This window comes from Myotis daubentonii, chromosome 2, assembly GCF_963259705.1.
Source record: "Myotis daubentonii chromosome 2, mMyoDau2.1, whole genome shotgun sequence".
NCBI lineage: Eukaryota > Metazoa > Chordata > Mammalia > Chiroptera > Vespertilionidae > Myotis > Myotis daubentonii.
The window spans coordinates 23,665,960-23,688,960 of record NC_081841.1 but is presented as its reverse complement, the minus strand read 5'-3'; the positions used below and the strand labels follow the sequence as shown (position 1 = coordinate 23,688,960).

At 39.8% G+C, this 23,001-nt stretch overlaps 1 pseudogene; it reads left to right on the top strand.

Annotated features, from left to right (window-relative positions):
• Positions 1 to 5,309: 5,309 nt before the first annotated feature.
• On the top strand, positions 5,310 to 7,222 carry LOC132226026 (nuclear prelamin A recognition factor-like; annotated as a pseudogene).
• The last annotated feature ends 15,779 nt before the right edge of the window (positions 7,223 to 23,001 follow it).

Sequence of the window (23,001 nt, the reverse complement as noted above, 5' to 3'; positions counted from 1 at the left end):
TGCCTTTGTTAGCTTAAATATGTAAATTTTCAGTTACATGCCCTAATACTTAGCTTGCAATTACCTAAGAGTTAAATAAATTTTTGATCCTAAAACTTTTCAAATTATACTAATGATATAATTATATAATTTGAATAAAAACATACTGACAATTTTTGGCGTGCTAACGATACCCTAAACATAATATTTGAAAAATCAGGGTAAATTCAGTAAAGAAACCATATTTTCCAATGATCTTTCCTGATATTTGAAGATAATGCCCAATATTCATGATGCAGAGCAGAAATGTGTGCATTTTTTCTCTTAGCTTTAAGTCTAATTTACAAACCATGTTGTTCACTTAATGCATGCATATGAATGGATGGATTTTTGTAAATATATAGATGTTTGTAATCATCACTAAATCTAGTTTAGAACTTTTTCTCACTATAAAAAGTTTCCTTAGGCCCAAACCAAAAAGAGTAACACAGCTCTAGAAATGATAACTTTGCCCTAGTCAGTTTGGCTCAGTGGGTAGGGCATTGGACTGTGGACTGAAGGGTCCCGGGTTTGATTCTGGTCAGGGCACATGCCCAGGTTGAGAACTCAGTCTCCAGTGGGGGGCAGGGGTCCAGAGGCAGCTGATCAATGGTTCTCTTTCATCACTGATGTTTCTCTCTTTCTCCCTCCCTTTCTTCTCTGAAATCAGTAAAAACATATTTTTTTAAAAAAGAAATGATAACTCTATTGCAGGGGTGGGCAAACTTTTTGACTCAAGGGCCACAATGGGTTCTTAAACTGGACCAGACGGCTGGAACAAAAGCATGGATGGAGTGTTTGTGTGAACTAATATAAATTCAAAGTAAACATCATTACATAAAAGGGTATGGTCTTTTTTTTCAATAGTTTTATTCATTTCAAATGGGCCGGATCCGGCCCGCGGGCCGTAGTTTGCCCACGGCTGCTTTATTCATTGAGATGAAGTAGTTTAAAATTTAGGTATCTAGATCTCAAATCTTTGGCAATTGTGGCAAATCCAGAATGGAAAGCCAAAGACTATGGCCGTGAGACTTCACTGGTGTTTGGCTTAACGACTGAGTAAGAGGATAGCATCTGGTGAAGGTATTCAGTTGGGAAGTGAAGATGTTTGCAGGGAGAGCAGCATGAGAGTCGCTGATTTCATTCTTCACAGAGATTTGTCCAACTCAGTCATACAGTAGCTAGTTCTATTTTTAAGACCTCACACAACCACTAGAGAGAGCCATTTCACAAGAGGAACTGAAGGTTTGCCCATGTGAGTGGCTGGAATACAGAAAAAGAAGGCTGAAAGCAGCCTTGTGTCAGAAATCAACCAGCGAATTTCATTTACACTAGGCTGTATTCGGAACACAAAAATCATCAAGTAATGTGCTTTAACTCACAGACTCTTTGGCTTTTATTAATCTAATTATTTTTGTGCAGCATGCAAAAGCAATCAATCTAGTTATGTTTTTCAATTTTATACTATGAAACATACATATGACAAAGTGATATGACAAACTTTACTGCTTTATAAACACATTAGAGGCCCAGTGCATGAAATTCGTGCACATGGGGGGATCCCCTCAGCCCAGCCTGCACCATCTCCAATCCGGGACCCCTCAGGGGATGTCCGACTGCCAGTATAGGCCCGATCTTGGGAATCAGGCCTAAACTAGCAATCAGACATCCCTCTCACAATCCTAGAACACTGGCTACTAATTGCTCACCTGCCTACCTGCCTGGTCACCCCTAACTGGCTCTGTGCCAGCCAGGTCTCTCCTAACTGAACCTCCCTCACACTGGGCTGGTCACCCCTTACTGCCCTTCTTGCCAGCCTGGTCACCCCCTACTGCGCCCCTCTGCCAGTCTAGTTGCCCCCAACTGCACCCCCTGCTGGCTTAGTCACCCCTCACTTCCCGCCCTGCCAGCCTGGTCACCACCAATTGCCCCCCCCCTGCTGGCCTGGTAATCCTTCATGGCTCCCCCACTGGCCTGGTCACCCCATGCCTGCTGTTCAATTGTTTGGTCATCCCTCACTAACCCCCCTGCCAGCCTGGTCATAGGCAGCCATTTTGTGAGGGTGTGACAGTCAATTTGCATATTACCTCTTTATTATATAGGATTTCCTATTAAGAATGCTAAGTAAAAATAACTTACAAAAGTTTAAGTTGAAATATTTAGTGCCAATCTGGAAAACCCTATGTCAAATAGCTCTTAATAGGCCTGAAAACTGTAATATTACTGTAAAATTAATTAATTTTTTAAGGCATAAAAAATGGAATTAATGAGTTATGTTGTTAGGTATTATGTCAAAGACACACTAAGATCTGTGTAGAGCTTTGTTAAAAGTTACATTTCAAAATTGCAAAAAATAAAAAAGTGATATTTTCTTTTTTTTCCTGAGAATTGTCCTAAATTATGTTGACTTCTTATTTCATACTCCACTGAGAAAACAAAGTGTAATGTTAGCCAGCCCAGATAATATCTGAACATTTTATATTGCTGTAAATTGAGATAAAAGAAACAGTGAAAAAATAGAATTTATGTCTAGTTCTAATTTATTCAGTATCCTAGAATTTGACATTTTCATCTTTGTTTAAAAAGAAATAAACAGTTAGGACTATCCCAGTGAACAAATACATAATTCTGGCAACAGACTAAATATATTTACTTACTAGAGGCTCAGTGAATGAAATTCATGCACTGGGGGGGTCCCCCAGCCCAGCCTGCGCCCGCTCACAATCCAGGACCCATCAGGTAGGGTCCCTAGGCCTGGCCAGTGATCAGGGCCTATCGGGGCTTTCCTTCCTCTGCTGCCGGCAGCTGGCCCCACCCCCACCAATGCCACTGCTTGTCATCTGTGTGGCACTGCCCCCTGCCACCAGTCGCCTTCCTCTGCAGGCAACAAGTGTGGGGTGTGATCACTTGGCTGGCCTGGGCCTCCCTTTGCAGGGCGATCATTGGATGATGGCAGGGCCCTCAACCAATCGCATCGCACCCGCCTTGGCTGGCCTGGCATCAGTGTGTGTCATAGCGTGGTTGTCCAGATAGTCGTTCTGCTGTTCGGCCGTTTGGTTGGTTTGCATATCACACTTTTATTATTATAGATGGGATGAAATTAACAACAGAAATTTCACCAGTGAGCATGAAATTTTAATACAGGCTCATGAAAATAACATTCTACTTAAATTCTCCACTGTCAGATCAGGTCACATAGGAAGCTACATGTTATCGTTACAAATATGGCTAATTTAAAGAAAACACCCAAGAGAGTTAATTTGAGACAAAGAACATCTTTGTGTAGATTTCACTGGAGAAGACTGATAGTGGTGGAGTCAGTGGAAGTGCTAGAAGTAGTGAAGATGGTAATTTCAATATTAATGATATTACTAGTGCTATTTCTCTAACAGCCAAAAAAAAGTATGTTTATAATGGAAAGGGAGATATCAATTGCATCAAATTCTTTTTAAAAGTCCATTAAAAAGAAAATTGAGTACTGAATAGAGAATAGAGCAATACCTTAATAATGACCTTGAGAATATTGGAAAAATGATTTTAAGATTTATCCAGAAAAAAATACAGCAGAAGAACCAAGGTTTCTTTCTCCCTAAAGAAAAAAAAATATTGTGGTATCTTCAACTATCTATCTGATATGAAATAACAACAATAATAATATTGTCTTCCCAAACTAAAAATCAATCACCATCTAGGTCTCAGCTCAATTACAAATTTTTGAATAGTTCCTCTGGGGGTGAAGACTAACATTATGGATCAAGTGGATCTACCTAAAACCCATGCAAAAGCCAACATGCCCATCCTCACAGGTGGCAGCAGTCCACATACCACTGCTCTTTGAGCTCCCATCATTCTCCCATGGCAAAGATAGGAAGAGTCTTGAGGATATAGACTTAAATATGTAGTGGTTAACTGGACCAAGAAAAGGGATCAAGGCAGTACAAACTCTATAAAATTGTTTTTATTGTTTACACTAGACTCCCAACCACAATACCACTAATATCATCTGCCCAGAAAAATACACACAACATTTTTTCAGCAAAGTCAAGCTGGGTATCCAATGGACCATTGGTAGTAAAGTTTTTTGAGAGCTACAGAGTCATAGCATCTTTCAGAGCAGGAGTACGGCTAAGAAAGGTACATGGTATCCCAAAGTAATAAGGCCTCTTGTCTTATTTTTTGGAATTGATATTTGCACGTCATTTCTGCAATGCCTGATTCTTTCCTGGGCACTATTGTAGCTACTAATGCAAAGCCTAGGAGAAATCTGAATTATCCAGAAAAGTCCTTTCTGACCACCTTTTCTAACACTTGGACCTACTCCCTTTGTCACTCACTGTCATATGCACACATTAATTGATTCATTAATCCAACAAAAAAAGTTATCTGCCTGGCAATGTTCTGGGCACTGGGGATATAGCAGTGAATACAACAAAACTGATACTTTCATGCGAATTGAAATAGAGAAAGATATGCAAAAACAAAACAAACAGACAAAACTATAACAATTCAGTTGGTAAGGAAGTGGCTTGAAGATAAGTAAAGTCAAAGCATGAAAATGGGGGTTGCTTTGCAATTTCTGCAAGGACAGAAGCAGAAAGACCACAAAACGCTGCTGCAATGGAAGGCAAGAGTTGAAGTTAGATTAGTTTTGAGCATTTTAAGGTTATGATGCCTATTTGATATTGAAGTAGAGAGTGTGGGTAAGGAGTTGATAGACAGGTATGGAATGTAGGAAAGAGGCCAGAGTAAAAAATCCTGATATATAAAATCCCAGGGACCACGGATCCATCCCCCGGCTCTCAGGCTCCATTGATCAGGGGATGACTAATGGGGGAACCAGGGTCCCTCAGGCTCCAATGAATCCATGCAGCAGTGACATTTTGATCGGGTGGGCAGAAGCCAGACCACTTGGTCCCTCCCCCAGCCTGCAGGCTCCCATTGATCAGGGGATGGTTAACAGGGAACTGGCAGGCAGCTGGAAGGCAGGCCCCTTGGTATCAATTGGTGTTGGAGGAGGGGCAGAACTGGGGACTGGCTTCCTTAGCAGTCCTGTAGGTTCAATCTCCAGAGGACAGGCCAGGCACCAATGGACCAGTGCCACTGGCATGATCCTCACAGTGCTGCCGGCCTCCTGGAACTTAACCTTGGGCACTGCGGCCATTTCCCCTCCCTAGATACTCCACAAGGAAGAAAGGATACCGCCAGCAGCGCCAGGGGCGACCAGCGATGACTGACTGCTCTCCCTGTGCTTCCTCCAGTCACTCGAGCCGGCCCCGCCTGCCCCGCTCCAGATGCAGTGTGATCACTGCACACAGAAGGAATGTAGTAAAAACAAACAAAACAAACAAAAAACCAACGACCAAGAGAATGCCGCAGTCAACATCTGGAGTCCAGCTCAGGAGAACGGAGAGAAGGGAGAATTCCATAAGTTGGCCGATGCCAAGATATTTCTGAGTGACTGCCTGGCGTGTGACAGTTGTGTGACCGCAGAGGAAGGAGTCCAAGTTTCTCAGCAGAACACCAAGGACTTCTTCCATGTTCTGAACCGTAATAAGAAATGTGATACATCACAGCACAAGGTGCTGGCAGTGTCCGTGTGTCCTCAGTCTCTGCCTTATTTTGCTGCTAAATTCAGCCTCAGTGTCACTGATGCATCCAGAAGGCTCTGAGGCTTCCTCAAAAGCCTTGGGGCGCACTGTCTTTGACATGAAGATAGCTGCAGACTTCAGCATCCTGGAGAGTCAGGAGGAATTTGTGTGTCAGTACTGGCAGCACCGTGAGGAAGAGCCCCGGCTACGCATGCTGACCTCCGCCTGCTCTGGCTGGGACTGATATGCAGAGCACGTGCTGGGTCACCCCATCATCCCCCACCTCTACACGGCCAAGTCTCCCCAGCAGATCATGGGCTCTCTGGTGATGGATTACTTTGCCAGATGGCAGAACCTGTCCCCAGACAAGGTTTCCACGTCATTGTGGCCCAGTGTTATGACAAGAAACTGGATGTTCCCACAGTTCTATATAGTTCCCAGGGTGCTGACTGCGTGTTAACCTCAGGTGAAATTGTCCAGATAATGGAGCAAAGTGACCTCACCTCGAATGACGCCGCTGTGGACACTGTTTGGAGACATGAAGGAGGAGGTGAGGCTCCACGGGGGTGCCAGCTCCGCCGGGTACCTGGAGCACATCTTCGGGCACATGGCCAAGGAGCTGCTCAATGAGGACGTGGGGGTGCTCACCTACCGCACTCTGAGGAACAAAGACTTCCAGGAGGTCACCCTTGAAAGGGGCAGAGAGGTTCTGCTACACTTTGAGGCTGCTACGGCTTTCAGAACATCCAGGAGTGGTCCTAAAGCTGTAGAGGGGCAAGTTCCCCTGCCACTTCATGGAGGTCTCGGCCTGTGCAGGGCGGGCCCAGGCAGAGGACGGGTGTGTGGCAGACGGAAGGCATCTATGCTGCCCTCCTGGTGTGGCCCCCGGAAACCAGCGCCCAGTGCAGGAGCTGAACCAGGAGTGGCTGCGGAGGGGGGGGGGGGGGCCTACTCCCTCCCCGGGTCCAGGTGGCTCTGCACACCGCCTAGCAGGGCCCAGGTCATCCTGTCAGGACATCAAGTAGTAAAGGTCCAGCCGACGCCTGGCCTGCAGGCCGCCTGAAGCGGGGTGTCAGACACGTGAAGGAAAGGCTTAGCATCTCTGTCACTGCTTTAGTTTTCAGAATTCCCTGCTCCCCATCTGTCGGCTCCCTCCCTCTGAGGGGCGCTGTCGTCATCACATGGGTGCAACTGGAATATTGTATCTCAAGAGGATTGCTCCAATGTACATATCCTTTTATCTGATGATGAAAAAAATCCCAAAGAACAAGAATGGAGACAGGCTACTGTCCTTTAGTCTTAAAAAAAACTCTCACAGTCCGCAATGTTTCCAACATTTCAAATGGTTCTGTGTTATTCCCCAACTAGATAAATCTATTAAGGTGCAGGTATCATATAGGCAGAAAAGTAGATTTATTTTCAGAGAAATAACCATATTATATTAGTCAAGTCACATAGCTGTGACAAGAGACACTATCATTATAAAGCAAAAGTGATTCTGCTGTAACTAAAAGAATTTTATAATTTTAGCCCACTTGTTGCTTATATAGATACAAATATTTTAAGGAAAATAACTTTTTGGCTTCACTGGATTTTAAGATACATTGGCTTCTACATTTATACGCATAATCATTCTAATTTTATCTTTTTAGAAAGTATTTCTGTTATTTCCTAGTTTAGACTATATTTTGTATTAGGTTTTTAAAAATAGTAATCAAAGTTACAAACTATGACCCAATTAAGTAATTCTTTTTCTTAAAACTTAAATGAAATTGTGAACTTTCAGTACCCCTAAAAATACCCTTGAAATTTGTAACTTCTTGTTTCTAAGTAAAGAGGTTAAATTGACTTCCTATAAATTACGTAGCTTTTGTGGTCAAATCAAGAGAAACGTGAAAAGGAAATAGATGTATAGGAGTTCCATGCTTATTTGGTTCCAAATGAATTCTGAGATTTTCATGAAAAATTAAAAGTCAATTTTCCCGAAACCTGGCCATTTGAAAAATTGTTTCAGAATAGAAAGCAAGCCAGGCCAGTGTGCTCAGTGGTTGAGTGTTGACCCATGAACTAAGAGGCTGCTGGTTCAATTCCTGGTCAGGGCATATGCCCGGGTTGCAGGCTCAATTCCCCATGCAGGAGGCAACTGATCGATGTTTCTCATTGATTTTTCTATCTCTCTATCCCTCTCCCTTCCTCTATCTCTAAAAAATATTAATAAAAACATATTAAAGAAAAAAGGAAGATTTTGCAGTATATTCTCTTCAACTCATTTATCATACAGTTAAGGCTTATGATTAAATCTCTCCTTATTACTGTGTATAATTATGTACTTATGTAATTTTACAGCTACATTTTTGCAGGTAAAATGATTTATTTGTAATTCTTACATATAAACTTAGACTATAGAACTCCAGAGCAGAGATCATTGCATTGATCTTTTCACCTCTCATGGTTCTTACTTTTCTGATATTCATTGAGAAGCATGGGACACTAGTGTTTTGCAAGTTGAAAGTCTGTATAAAGGCATTTTTATTTTATTCATCAATTTAATACTGGATATGCTGTTATACTTCTGGATAATAAATGTTCATTGATTTTATCTTTTCATCCTATTCAATTCAGTACACCTACCATTTGAGCCCATTATTAGTCAATGAAAAAAAATTATATACATATCTACACTAATAAAAGACAAAGGTGCTAATTGACCGTACCTTTGCTACACCCAAGCCATGCCCACCAGCCAATCAGAGTGACTATATGCAAATTAACCCAACCAAGATGGCGGCCAGCAGCCACGGAGCTGGAGCAAGCAGGAGGCTTGGTTGCCCCGGTGATGGAGGAAGCCAAGCTTCCTGCCTGTTCTGGCTGGCTGTGGCCTCCACAAAAGGCAACAAAGTTTCAATTATAGAAGCTAAATAAATCCCAGATACCTGCTTCCAGCCAGCCTCCACTGGGAGCTTGGGTGGCTGGGGGTTGTGGCCAGCCTGCAAACAGCCATCAGCCCCTCACCCAGACTGGCCAGGGACCCCAGCAGGACCCTCCTCCCTGAAGGGGGTATGGCCATCCTGAAAACGGCCCTCAGCCCCTCACCCAACCTGGCCAGGCACCCCAGCAGGGACCCCCACCCTGAAGAGGCTGTGGCCAGCTTGCAAACAGCCATCAGCCCCTCACCTAGGATGGCCACACCCTCATGGGGTGAGGGGCCCACTGGGGGCCTTGGCCAGCCTGAAAACAGCCATCAGCCCCTCAACCAGACTGGCCAGGCACCCCAGCAGGACACCACAGCCTGAAGGAGGTGTGGCCAGCCTGAAAATGGCCCTCAGACCCTCACCCAGGCTGGCCAGGCACCCCAGTGGGGACCCCCATGCTGAAGGGTCTGTGGGCAGCCTGCAAGCGGCCAGCAGCCCCTCACCCAGGCTGGCTACACCATCATGGGGTAAGGGTCTGTGGCCAGCCTGAAAACAGCCATCAGCCCCTTACCCAGGCTGGCCAGGCACCCCTGTGGGGACCCCCACCCTGAAGGGGCTGTGGCCAGGCTGCAAAAAGCCATCAGCCCTTCACCCAGACTGGCCAGGCCCCTCAGCAGGTCCCCCCATCCTGAAGGGGGTGTGGCCAGCCTGAAAATGACCCTTAGTCCCTCACCCAGGCTGTCCAGGCACCCCAGCGGACATCCCCACCCTGATCTGGGACACCCTTCAGGGAAAACCAGCTGGCCCCCACCCATGCACCAGGCCTCTATCCTATATAATAAAAGGGTAATATGCAAATTGACCCTAATAGCAGAGCGACTGGGAATCACTGGTCACTATGACACACAGTGACCATCAGGGGGCAGTCGCTCAATGCAGGAGCTGCCCCCTGGTGGTCAGTGTGCTCCCACAAGAGCAGCTCTGCTCAGCCACAAGCCAGGCTGATGACTGCCAGTACAGCGGTGGTGGTGAGAGCCTCTCCCGCCTCCTCAGCAGTGCTTCGGATGTCTGACTGCAGCTAGGCCTGCTCCCCGCTGGCAAGTGGACATCCCCCGAGGGCTGCCGGGCTGCCAGAGGGATGTCTGACTGCCAGCTTAGGCCCAATCCCCCAGGGAGCTGGCCTAAACCAGCAGGTGGTCATTCCCTAAGGGGTCCCAGACTGTGAGAGGGCACAGGCCAGGCTGAGGGACCCTCCTGAGTGCACAAATTTTTGTGCACCGGCCCTCTAGTGTATTTATATAATCAGCCATGAAAATCATAATTACAAATTGTGTTTTCCCAGCATCTGTATCTGTCTTCCTATTTCTTTGGAAAAATCATCTGCTCACTTACTATGGTCTTGGGAGATTGTCAACCAGACTCTACCATAGCCCTGGTTATAATGATTACTTTAAATATGGACAGATAAAGCTGCTGATGAAATAAAAGATGGAGCAGAAACTGGTTTGACTCAGTGGATAGAGCGTCAGCCTGTGGACTGAAAGGTCCCAGGTTTGATTCCGGTCAAGGGCATGTACCTTGGTTGCGGGCACATCCTCAGTGGGAGATGTGCGGCAGGCAACTGATCAATGTTTCTCTCTCGTCGATGTTTTTAACTATCTCTCTCCCTTCCTCTCTGTAAAAAATCAATAAAATATATTTTTTAAAAAGAAATAAAAGATGGATCTATATGCTCTTGTACTATAGATAGCTAGATATTAATGGGAAAAGAGCAGGGGAGTAGACATTGTTGAGCATATTCAGCTGGGAGACAGAGGCCTGTTTGCTACACCAGGAAGCTACAACTTCACACATACTCCAGGGGATCAGAGCATTACCCTGCCAAGGATTAATACCCCTCCATTCCCGTCCTGGATTGTTGAAGGGGGAGCAGGGGGAAATAAGCACATGCACAATAAAGTGAAAATGGTTCTGGGGTGGGGGCCGGGGAAGCGGGGAGTGGTGCTGACCATAGAGACTAGGGCTAGGTAGTCTAACCTGGAAAAGGGATCATTCGTCAGGGACCCCATTGGAAGCCCATGAAAGTTTAAGAATTGATTGGTTGTTTTGAAAAAGTCTCTCTCTCTCTCTCTCTCTCTCTCTCTCTCTCTCTCTCTCTCTCTCTCTCTCCTGCACTCACTGTTCAATTGCTTTCACTCTCCCCGGGAGCATGTGACCATGCCTGTCTAGCGGCCACCTGGGGCCCATGGAAGACGGCAAAGGGCTAAGTTTTAATATGAAGCAGGAAGTCTGGACACTGGCCCTTGTTTGGCTCTGCTGCAGACACAGTTGGACTTTTCCATGGTGGGACAGAGGGAGGTGGGACCTCGGAAACCCAGGGGCATGGGCAGACTCCCCAAATAATTTTGTTTCCTTTTCTTTTCTTTTTTCTTTTTTAAAAAATCTTTATTGTTGAAAGTATTACATAGGTCCTTCTTTTTCCCCCACTAACCTCTTCCAGGCAGGTCCCATCCTCCCCGCGCAGGCCTTCACCACCCCATTGTCTGTGCTCACAGGTTCTGCATATATGCATACACGTTCATTGGTTGATCTCATCCCACCCACCTCCCCTGCCTTCCCTCTGAGGTTCAACAGTCTGTTCATGCTTCTATGACTCTGGGTCTATTTTTGATTATCAGTTTATTTGGTTCATTAGATTCCACGTATAAGTGAAATCATGTGATATTTATCTTTCTCCGACTGGCTTATTTTGCTCAGCAATAATGCTCTCCAGGTCCATCCGTGCTGTTGCAAATGGTAAGAGTTCTTTCTTTTTTATTGCCACATAGTATCCCATTGTGTAAATGTACCACAGTTTTTTTATCCACTAATCTGATGGGCACTTAAGCTACTTCCATGTCTTAGTTATTGTAAATTTCACTGCTATGAACATAGGGGTGCCCCAAGTAAATCTTGCCATGAGTTCACAATCTCCCATGTGTAGGTCCTTGAAATTCTTTCCTCATGATCCCATAAAAGATCCTGTTCCCACAGCACTCTGACCGCTATAAGTAGAATTATGTTTGATTTTCTTTTGTATGAGTCATTTGATGTTTTCTACAAATGTGATATTTCATGCATAATATGAATGTGTTTACTGGAGAGTCAAACATTCATTATAATCATCCTCCAAAAATTTCAAATGCAAAAAGAAGTTGGAGAAAAGGTTATTGTCAAGATATAGGCTGCAGAGAACTTCTACATTTGCTCATTCCTTTGTAGTATTGCTTCTTGGGAGTAAAGATTGCATGTATCACCCAAAACAAATCAATATAGCAAGGATGAAAATTCACTTTTTGACTAAGATATGTCCCCAATATTTCTTTAGACTGTGTTGCAAGTCAGGTTCTACATACAGGATTTTGATAAGGGAGGTATTTTGAAATCAACCTCTCTGGGTGAGAAAGAAAGAGAAACTTATGTCTGGGAAAATAGAAACTTTAAACTGTGATTCAGTCCCAACAAAAGCTTTAACTGACACCACAGAGAACTCTGGAGATAAGTAGTCCTTTAAGTCTGTCCTGATATAAGTCAAGAGGTCTAGGTTGTTATTGTTTCACATAAAATAATAATTTGATGCAGTTGGCCCTGAGAGCCTGTGACTTTGAGAAGGTGATGCCTTTGGGCTGAAAGCCATCCCATAGACATTCAGCTGTAAACCTTGCGATGCCAATTCTATGAGCTGAGAGAATGAATGCTTCATCCAGGATGATGACACCCCACTGCATTCACTGCAGGTGGAAAATCACTTTCTAAACAAAAGATAGAAAAGTCAAACATACACATATGTAAACAATATCTTAATCAAACTCCTTTGCTTAGGACTAGAATCATATATCCGAATGTCTATTAAAATATCTAGTTGAAGCCTCTCACAGGTTCTAGAAACTGACTTAACCTTTTTGATTTTCACCAAAATCTAATCTTTATTCTCTGTCTTTTTTAAGGAATACTGTCCACAGTTGTCTGAATCAAGACATTAGGGCCATCTCAGACACACTCTCTGTCTCTGTATCGCATCTCTTTGAATTCTCTTATCTAATTAATCACATATTATGTTTACTAATCATGTATTTAATTCAACAACTTTTCTTTATCTGTACTTCCTCCACACCAATCTTGAATACAATCAACTGTTTATGGTAACAGTTCACTCCAGTCCATCTTGTATTAATTAGTCAACCTGAGAATATTTCTAAAAATGAATATCTAACTCAAGTTATTCACAATTTGTAATGCTTTAGAGACTTTTCACTGTACTTAGAATAATTCTAAACAATTAACAACATTTATTTGGTGCTTTGTAATCTGTCTACTGCTTCACTCTCTAGTCTCACTGTATTTCGGTTTATTAAATTTCCTTCAGTTTCTCAAATTGACCACCCCTACTTTCATCTCTGTATGGACGAAAAGGGGCCACATGTTAACCTAACTCAGGGAAGGCCTGTGTGGAGGCCCTGTAAACTCAAAAGACCTAAAGTAAACATAAAGGAGGGTCTGCTATTAAAACTTTAGCTAAAAGCAGTACATGGTGGGTAGTCACATCCTAGGCAGGTATCTTCCTTCCTTGACAAAGGTCAATCTTTAGCTTGACTGAGCCTATTGTCTTTTTGCATCTATTATAACATATCGTTGGAATGTCAAAGTAATTTTCCTTTTTTCTGAACCTCTCAAAGCTCAGGTACCACTCTGTGGAGACCACAAAGCCCCTCATGGTTATTGAGTTAATTGTTGACTATTAACTGTCCTGCACCCACCTAAGTAAAAGAAATATGTGTCTATCATTTTACTTTTTATCCAATCCCAAGGGTTTCCCCCACTTAGCTTTCTTCCATCTCCCTAACTTATCACCAGTGAAGTTCATGTAACTCACGTCTCTTTTGATTGTAGTGTATAAAACAAGGTAAAAAACCGCCATTCTCCGGAGCGTTATCCCAATACATTGAGATTCTGCTTCCCCGCAATTATCGACAGTTTGGCTCAACTAAACTCCCAAAAAAATTTTATAGGTTTGAATGTTTTCTTACATTAACATCTGAGAGGTACTATTTGTCAATATCTAAAACCTCTTCTGCCTTACTCATCTGGAAAATTTCTGTTCATCTTTACTTCTCATAGTAAACGTCACTTTGTACATAAGGCTATTCCCATACTAAATTCCCTAATCTGTTTCTTAATTCCCTTTATCTTTTCTATTAAAGCAATAAACATACATCATTGTAATAATATGTTTATCTGGCCAGACAGCAGTAGGAATGGTGGCATTATGACCTACACATTGCTACTTCTTTATAAAATCAATAAGAACATTGACAAGAGGTCAAAACCAACTTTCTGAGAGTGCTGAAGCATAACCAAAGACTTGTAAAAATTTGCAAAAGTGTACTCAACGAAACAGCTGAATCTCATTAAGAATAGTAACAGTTGTGGAGTTTTGAAATCCTTTATTCCTATCCCCTTCGTCTCAGTTCACAGTAACCTTGAAAGCCAACAGTCTCACAACTACAGTACCTGGGGAAAACAGCAGCATAACAGGAACTGGAGGGGCAGAAAGAATTGGGAGGTCCTCAAAAGATGAATCTTAGAGTAGTCATTACTTGAACTATCTGGCATTTCCCTGGAAATTCCCACCTGTAGGGCATGTCTTTATTTGAACCAAAACAATCATGCAGAGGTTGCTCAGTGCCAACAGCCTTTTCTCCAGGGGCATTTTTCAAAAACTATCAGTATCAATTGCCATACATTTTAATTGTCTGTAGTGGCAATAAAAGCTGGGGCAAAGAAATGGCTGGTAAAAAAAATCTTAAGAGGGAAACTGCTGGGATAAGATGCTCATTGAGGGGATTTAAAGAGATCTATTGCTAGGAATATAGGAGGCTATGTGCACATGTGGGGCTGTGCACATGCCCAAGAAAGGGCAAGGCCCTCAATTCTCCCTTCTGACTAATCTTAAGACACTGCACAAGCAGAGAGCAAGGCAAAGGTTTGCAATTTGCTATTTTAATATTTTCAAAGGACTAAAAACAACCATGTTTAAAGAAATAAAATAATGTATGAGAGTAATATCTTACCAAGTAGAAAATGTTAACAAAGATATAGAAATCACAAAATGGAACAGAAATAGAAATTCTGGGGCTGAAAATTGCAAAAAGCGAAATATAAAAATTTACTACAATAGCTTAATAACAGCTTTGAGTTAGCTGAAGATAGAACCAATGAACTTGAATATAAATTAATTGAGATTATCAAGCCTGGGAACAACACAAAAAGAAAAGAAGAAAAATAAACAAAGCCTGGGACAACTGTGGAATTCTAACAATCTTATCAATCTATGCAAAATAGGAGTCCCAGAGCAGAAGAGAGAGTAAATAGAGCAGAAAAAATACTTGAAAAAGTAATGGTCAAAAATCCCCAAATTTGATGAAAATATTAATCTATACATCCACAAGGTTAATAAACTCTAAGTAGGATAAACTCAAAGAAATCTGCTACTAGATACATTATAATCAAACTATAAAAAACAACAACAATGACTTAAAGAGAATCTTTAATGCAGTCAGAGAGAACTGACTCTTAATATAAAGTAATCTCAATGAAATTAACAGCTGATTTCTCATTAGAAAGTATAAATAAAAACTAAGACAATTAGTTGCTAGCAGACCTATCCTACAAGAATGCTAAAGAGAGTTCTGCAGGCCAAAATGAAAGGACACTATACAGTACCTTGACTTCACATTAAAAAAAAATAGACAAAATTGGTAAAGTTAACTATATGGGTAAATATGGAAGACAGTATAAATTTATTTTTTGTTTATAATTCTATTTTTCTCCTATCTTATTTAAAACATAATTATGCAAAGCAATACTTACAAATTTGTATAGATGTACAATTTATAAATTTGTGTAGATATTTAATATGTACAGATGTAATATATATAATAACAATAATACAAAAGAGGGGAGAACGAATAGAACTATATAAGAGCAAAGTCTATGGATACAATCAAAATTTAGTTGCTGTTTTTTTGTTAATCCTCACTGGAGGATATTTTTCCCATTGATTCTTTAGAGAGAGTGGAGGGGAGGGAGAAAGAGGGAAAAGGAGAGAGACAGAAACAGAGAGAGAAACATCCAAGTGAGAGAGACACTCTGATTGGTTGCCCCCACATTGGCCCCAGCCTGGGAGCTGGGGATTAAACCTGCAACCCAGGAAAGTGCCCTTAACCAGGAAATGAACCTGCAACCCTTTGATGCACAGGCTGATGCTCTAACCACTGAGCCCACAGGTCAGGGCTGAAAGTTAAATTTATATTAATCTGAAATGGAGTGTTATAAATTAGGATGCTAATTATATTCCCAAGGGCAACCACTGAGAAAATAACTAAAAATATATTGTAAAGTGAAACAAGATAATTTAAGTTGTACATTAGAAAGTATCTAACACAAAGGAAGGCAATAATAAAACAATAGGGTAGTGAAAAAACATATAGAAAACAAATAACAAAATGAAAGACCCAAACTTTAACACCACTTTATAACATTAAAAGCAAATGGATTAAGCACTCTAATCAAAAGGCAGAGATTGGAATAATGCGTAAAAAATACTCCAACTATGTATATAAAAGATATTCTCAGTTATATGCAAGTAAATGCGTATATAAGAGACATATTTTAGATTAAAAAAATTAAAAATGGAAAAAAGTATGCAATACAAATAATAACCAAAGAGAAATGGGATGGTACACTACTATCAGGTAAAATAAATTTTAAAAAATTATTAGAAACATAAAAGGACATTTTATAATGATGTAAGATCAAGCCATCAAAAAGACACAGCAATTTTAAACATAAATGCATCTAAAAATATAGCCTAAAAAGCATGAAGTAAAAAATGACAGAATTGAAGGGAGAAAAATATCAATTAACCAATAACAGCTGGAGATTTCAGTACCCCACTTTCAATAAAGAATAAAACTAATCAAAAGTACAACAAGGAAACAAAAGACTTTGAAAACAACAATACCCTAGACTTAAAAGACATCTATAGAATACAGAATAACTGAATTTTTTCCAAGTGAACATGGAACATTCTCCATATTGACCATATGTTAGGTCAAAACAAGTTAAAACAAATCTTAATCAATTTAAAATGGCTAGTATTATATAATGTATGCTCTCTGACCATAAGGGGATAAAATTAGAAATATGAACAGAAGAAAATTTGGGAAATTTATAAAAATGTAGAAATTAAGCAATATACATCTAAATAGCACTGAGTAAAAAAAAAGAAATCATATGGGAAGTTAGAAAATACTTTGAGATGTATGAAAATAAACACACAATATACCAAACAAGTTTATGAGATGCAGTAAAAGCAGTAGAACTATTGCCATAAATACCTATTTTAAAAATGATAGATATCTAAATCAATGACTCAACCTTCTATTTTAAGAAACTAGAAATAGAAGAGCAAATTAAACCTAAACAAGAAGATGGAAGGAAATGAAATGTGAGAGAAAAATAAAGGATAGAAAAACAGTACGTAAAATCAGTGGTAGATTCTGGCCAGGTAGCTCAGCTGGTTAGAGAGTCATCCCCACACTCCAAGGTCTCAGGTTCTGTCTCTGGTCAGGGCACATACAAGGAGCAAACAAAGAAGGCATGAACGAGTGGGACAACAAATCTCTCTCTCTCTCTCTCTCTCTCTCTCTCTCTCTCTCTCTCTCTCTCTCTCCCCCTCCCTCTCCCTCTCTTCCTCCCTCCCTCTCTTTCTCCTGCTCTCTCCCAAATAAATCAATAAAAATTTTAAAAAAAAGAAAATCAGTGATACCAGAAGAGGTTTTTTTTTAAATCAACAAAATATTAAAATTTTAGCTAGAATGACCAAGAGAAAAAGTGAGGAGATTAAATTAGTAGTTGTCAGGCATACTTGTTAGACTGCACACTCTTTAAAAGCACAGATATGGTTGTTTTGTCCAGTTCTGTATGCCCAGTACCTATTTCAGTGTTTAGCACAAAGCATTACATATAAACAAATGAGTGCAACTCGGTGATATACACCAACTTCTCTAAGTTTATGATTGCAGTCAATCTTTAAATTGCATCCATTTGTGATTTCTAACCTAGTGCTCTACCACTTGTGTTACAAGGTGTGTTATAGTCATTGCATTTTAAGCTTTTACTACTGATGTGAACTAGCTCTATTTTGTTTTCTTTTTATCTGATCTTGCTACTCCCTACCCACTCCTTTAAATTCTATATCATAGAAAACCTGTGTTTGGACAAGAGCACTTTAAAAATGTCTTCAAGTTACTCATGTGGTTTTAAAATTTCCTGTTAGGAGACTAAGATAAATGTAAGCTGGGAACATAAAGTTCCAGAACTTGAAGTAAAGATCAATAACAAAGATTTCTTTATAGCTAATCTTTTTTAATAATGGTTGCAGGTTGTTATGATTTTCTGTCTAGTAGGCAATCTCTGTTTTAATTCTTCCTAAGAGAAATTAAAGCATATTCAGGCATTCAATCTCTTTCATGTGGCCATGGTGTTTCAAGTGCCACTCTTGAACTCAGTTGATAAGTCCTAATTGATCTTGACAATAATGGTGATTTCAATTTTTTGCCAGCAATTGGGTTATGAAACACCAGTCAGGTATGATAGCTAACATTTGTTTATTACCAACTTTTAGCCATGCACTATTTTAAGTGTTTTTCACGTATGAACTCACTAAACTTTTACACCTATCTTATATGACAAGTACACATATTATTTTTATTTTAAGGCTACTAATATTGAAAGACAATTAAAATAACTTAAACTTAATTATTCTATCCTTGACAGCCCCTTCTACAGAGGAGTTGGATAGATTATCTGGAAAAGACTTTTTCAGAGATATGCTGCATGCAAGCTAAAACATGGAAGTTACTAACAGGTTCTAGCTCATGTGTGAAGAACCTGAGAGGAAATACTCTAATAACTAGATTGTGAATTATCCCCAAGTAAGAAGAGTTAGAAGCAGGAAGACTAGGGGGGAAAAGGTTATTTCAAAGGATAGGGTAATTCCAAGGACTAGACCAGGTTAAAGTTTCTCTGTGACTCTACAGTACATCCTCTGCAGTGCTTGGAGCCTTGTTTAGTGGGTTGATTTCTTGATTAATTAGTGGCATATTAGTGTATAAGACAAACATTGTTCTTTATAGGTAGGGAAAATTTCACTATAGTCCTATTTTCCATAATAAATTTCCAACCACCATGGGTTTATACAGAAAAGAAAAATAGCTATAAAGACTAATTTTTTTAGGTTGGTTTCTGTTCTATTAGTTCTATTAGCACTGGACAATTATTTTACCTATAAAAGCAAATGTGCCTTTCTCTTAAGCTTTCCCAAAGGACCATACATCTTTGTCATAGAGTTTTCATTCCAGAAGAGCTTTAATCTTGAAAAACAGTCCATAATAAAGATATTTCACCAGCACTGACAAAATTTACATTTGCTTTGCCTCTTTTACTTGTGTTTGTTGTATTTGTCTTAATATAATAGCAGAAATTATTAGACATTTTGAGTTCATATAATTAAAATCTCTTTGTAAGCAGAGTTCACTTCTATTCTAAATAATCCATTGTGTTTATAATAGATCTTTTGGCAATTACAGTTTATAGACTATCAACTTAAAATATAGTTTTTTAAATAATTCTTGATCTTAAAAAGAGCCTTGGTTTCTAAATCTACCTTAAAGTTTATATTTACAACCCTTACCTAATTTGACTTCACTTCTCTTGAAATTTTCAAATCATTTGAGAGTTGCTGTGGTACTAAATGTATAAAAGAAATATTTTTTAATATTATATTTAAGTAAGGGAGGACAAAGATATAAAGATAGAAAAGGTTTCTTCTCTCAAACTGGTAAAATATTAAACAGTAGATAGGCTGTGTTGTTATGTGTATATAATGCAATATCTAGAGTAATCCTTACAAAAGCAATACAAATACATACACTTTAAAAAACACACTATAGATAAGTCAAAAGGCAATTTTGAAGAAAATGTTCAAGTAGTCCACAGGAAAAAGAAAACAAAGAAACATAAAACACAGAACAAACAAGTATTTAAAAAATAATGTGGCAAAATTAAGCCTTAACACATATAAACAATTACATTGAATGTAAATGGCCTAAATATGAGAGTTAAAAGACAAAGATTGATATGATAAAGTAAATAACATGTTCAGTGGGTTGATTTCTTGATTAATTAGTAGCATATTAGTGTATAAGACAAGCATGATCAAAATATTCTATGAAAAAAATAATTTTAGTTGTAAGGTTATACACAGGTTTAAAATAAAAATGTAGACAGAGATGTATCATGAAAACCTTAAAGAAATGAGAACAGGAGTGGCTATATTAATACTAAATGAAATAGACTTATAAGTAAAAAACAAAACAAAAATATTACTAGAGACAGAAGGAAATTGTATGATGATAAAAATAAGACATAGCCATCTTAAATACAAAAACAGAGCTGTAAAATATGTGAAGCAAAATTTATAGAAATGAAGGGAGATGAAAGCCTAGCCACAACTACAGTAAACGATGTTAACATCCTCTCTCAACAAGTGGTAGAATAACTAGACATAAAGTAAGCACTAATATAGAAAACTCAACAACACCAACAACCAACGAGTTTAAAAGACATGTATACATTAATGGAGAATATATATTTCATATGAAAATCTCCAAATACTTGAAGCTCCACCAACACATTTCTAAATCATCCATGGGTCAAATAGAGTGTCATGAAACCTTTAAAATGATATTGAACTGAATTAAGAGCAGATTAATGGTTGCCAGGGCTTAAGGACAGGGGCCAGGGAAGGCGGGGCTGAGGGAGATGCAGGAGGGAAAGGGATTTGCCGTTAAGAGGACAACAGATTCATGTGGCAATGGGTTTGTTCTATACCTTAACAGTATCAGTGTCAATATCCTAGTTGTGATATTGCCACATAGTTTTATAAAACATTGCCATTGGAACAAAATGGTTAACATTTAAAGGGATCCTTTATTTTTTGTAATTGAAATGTATCATTACCTCAAAACATTTAAAAAAACTAAATTAAAAATGTGTGACTCTTCTATCATTATCTGTTTATTTTTCACATTTACTATATTTCTTTTTGACCCTTATTGCATACTACATTCCATCTCATTTCTGATTTCACAGAAAAACATTCTCAATTTGGTCCTTAAGTATGATATATTTTATGGATACCTTTCTTCTATAATCTATAAATTAACATTGTTTATATGATTCTTAGCATGTGATAGGCTTTCATTATGAATGTATGCTTAAATTTATCAAATACAGTGTTTTACATATTTTGACTTAATTTTTCCCTTTAATCTGTTAATGTGACAAATTGTATTGATTGCTTTTTTATTATATTTACTAGAGGCCCAGTGCACGAAATTCATGCACGGGGTGGGAGGATCCCCTCAGCCCAGCCTGCACCCTCTCCAATCCAATCCAGGACTCCTTGGGGGATGTGAGACTGCCAGTTTAGCCCTGATCCCAGGGCTCGGGCCTAAACCAGCAGTCTGACATCCCTCTCACAATCCTGGACTGCTGGCTCCTAATCGCAAACCTGTCTGCCTGCCTGGTCACCCCTAACTGCCTCCCCTGCCAGCCTGGTCACCCCCAACTGCCCCCCTGCCAGCCTAGTCACCCCTCACTGCCCCCCGCGGCCAGCCTGGTTGCCTCTTACTGCCTCCCCTGCTGGCCTGGTCGCCCCCAACTGCTCCCTTCTGCTGGCCTGGTTGCCCCTAACTGCTCCCTCCTGCCAGCCTGGTTGCATCCAACTACCCCCACTGCTGGCCTGGTTGCCCTTAACTGCCCCCCTGCCAGCCTAGTCACCCCTACCTGCCCCCCTGCCAGCCTGTTCACCCCTACCTGCCCCCCCACCAGCCTGGTCACCTCTCACAGTCCCTCTGCCAGCCTGGTTGCCCCACACAGCCTGCTGTTCCGTCTTTTAGTCATCACTCACTAACCCCCCTGCTGGCCTGGTCATAGGCAACCATCTTATGAGGGCCTGAGGGTTAATTTGCATATTACCTCTTTATTATCTAGGATTGGTTAATAAAATTATTTAGGTTTCAAATGTATAATTCTATAATATATCATCTGTATATTGCATTGTGTGTTTGTCACCCAAAGTCATATCATCTTCCATCACCATACATTTTACCCCCTTTACTTTTTATTACCACCACTCACCCCATTTCCCCTATAGCAATTACTATACTGTTATCTGTGTTTATGAGTTTTTATTTGTTTGTCTGTCTGTCTTATTTGTTCTATATTCCACATATGAGTGAAATTCTATGGTTAACTTTTTCTGTCTGACATTTTGCTTAGTATGATATTCTTAAGATCTATCCATGTCGTTGCAAATAGCAGTATTTCATCTTTTCTTATGGCTGAGTAATATTCCTTTGTATATATGTACCACGTCTTTTTTATCCAATCATCTATCAAAGGACACTTTGGTTGTTTCCATGTCTTGGCCACCATGAATAATGATACAATGAACATAGGGACACACATAACTTTACAAATAAATGTATTCAAATTTTTTTGATAGATACCAAAAGAGGGGTTGCTAGGTCATATGATATCTCTATTCTTAACTTTTTTAGGAACCCCATATTGTTTTTCATAGTAGTTGTATCAGTTTACTTCCCCACCAGCAGTGAACGAGGGTTCCTTTTTCTTCACAACCTCTCCAACACTTATTGTTACTTGTCTTGTGGTATTTCATTGTAGTTTTGATTTATATTTCTTTGGCAGCTAGTGAAGTTGAGTATATTTTCATATATCTGTTGGCCAACTGGTATGTCTTTTTGGGAGAAGTGTCTGCTCAGGTCCTCTGCCCACTTCTCAATTGGATTGATTGGATTTTGATGCAAAAAAACAATTTTATATTCCTAGAGTAAACCCAATATTGTGTGGTATATTATTTTTTTACATATTGCTGAGTTCAGTTTCTAAACTTACTTTTAGAAATTGTCCATCTATGTTCATGAGTAAGATTGGCTGGTCAGGTTTTGGTTGCAGTGTTTTTCTGACCTGATTTCTTTATATTCTCTGGAAGAATTTGTAACTTTTTACTTGTTCCTTAAATGTTTGGTACATTAGAACATAAAATGATCTGGGCATGGTTTTATTTTCCATGTTTTCTTTTTTCTCCAAGAGGATGTATTTAATTATGGATTCAATTTCTTTAACAGTTACAGAACTAGTCAATATTTTTAAAATTTATTTTTGGAAGAGATTTTTTTCTGGGAATTGTACATTTTAGTTAAAAATGTGTTCATTTTACTTAAATTGTCAAGTATACTAGCTTAAAATTATTCATAATACACTATTATGAATTTTAATGACTGCTTAACCTC